Source organism: Carassius gibelio, chromosome B16, assembly GCF_023724105.1.
Source record: "Carassius gibelio isolate Cgi1373 ecotype wild population from Czech Republic chromosome B16, carGib1.2-hapl.c, whole genome shotgun sequence".
In the NCBI taxonomy this organism is placed as follows: domain Eukaryota; kingdom Metazoa; phylum Chordata; class Actinopteri; order Cypriniformes; family Cyprinidae; genus Carassius; species Carassius gibelio.
This window is the reverse complement of record NC_068411.1, coordinates 31,704,145-31,705,343: the sequence shown is the minus strand read 5'-3', so window position 1 is coordinate 31,705,343 and position 1,199 is coordinate 31,704,145.

The window sequence follows — 1,199 nt, the reverse complement described above, 5'->3', positions numbered from 1 at the left end:
CTGCGAAAATAAAAGGTTATTTTGAAAAGTGCATCAGTGATTTCTTTGAAATGATTTCTTGATTTCTCTGATGCTCTCCGAAGCTGCATATATTTGATCAGAAATACACCAAAACCACATGATCCTTCAGAAATCATTCTAATATGCTGATTTGCTGCTCAAGAAACATTTATTTTTATTGTCAATGTTAAAAAACAGTTGTGCTGCTTAATACTGTGATACTGTCACATTCAGTCAATTTAACGAGTCCTTACCGAATAAAAGTATTATTTTTTTTCCAAAAAATAAAAAAATATTGACCCCAAACTTTTGAACGGCAGTGTATTTTGATAGAATGTTTGGAATATGGAAGAAGGACTGTCTTAATAACAATCAGCCCATGGGACATAAAGTGCCCCTAGCTGAAGAAACACCTACAGTATTTGTAGAGCAATAGTTTTACTGCAGTGTGTTTGTTCATCTGTAATATACTGCTGATTTCCCCTTCCAAAGTCTCTCTAGCACTCGCTCATTAATCTTAAGCTCCAGAGAAGAATCTTCCAAAGACTGTGATCTGTTTTAATATCAACTGAGATCAACGGCGGTCTCCCTGCACGGGACAACTGGGACTCCAAGATACGAGTGTTAGGTCAGCAGCAACCAACAGCCATGATCACATCCTCATTTGTCCTATTTTTGAAATGGGTTAGAAACAATCTGCCATGATGAACTACTGGAATAGTCCATCCCTTATAGATAACAAACTTAAATTAACTATTATTCACAAGATTTGAATATTGTTGCTTATATTGTAACCCTCCTTTCTGAAGGTTATGCTTTCATAATTGCGTATATCAAGTATAGATTTCTCCTTTGTCTAAACATTTAAAGGAGTTTGGTTCATCCATAAATAAAGATTCTGTCATCATTTATTCACCTTAACGTCATTTCAACCCTGAAAAACTTTCTTTCTTATACAGAAGATATTTAGAGGAATTATAAATAATGTACTGATCCTTTTATAAAGCAGTTATAATAAATGGAGAATGGAAAACTGAATCGAAAACTGAATCACCAAGATGTCAACATCCAAGATTTAACTGAATGACAAGAAAAAGCTTGCGGTTTTCATACAGATTTGGAACAATATGAGGGAGAGTAAAAGTTACAGATTATTTATTTATTTAATTGAGAAATGCTCCTTTAAGAGTCAAGAGGTT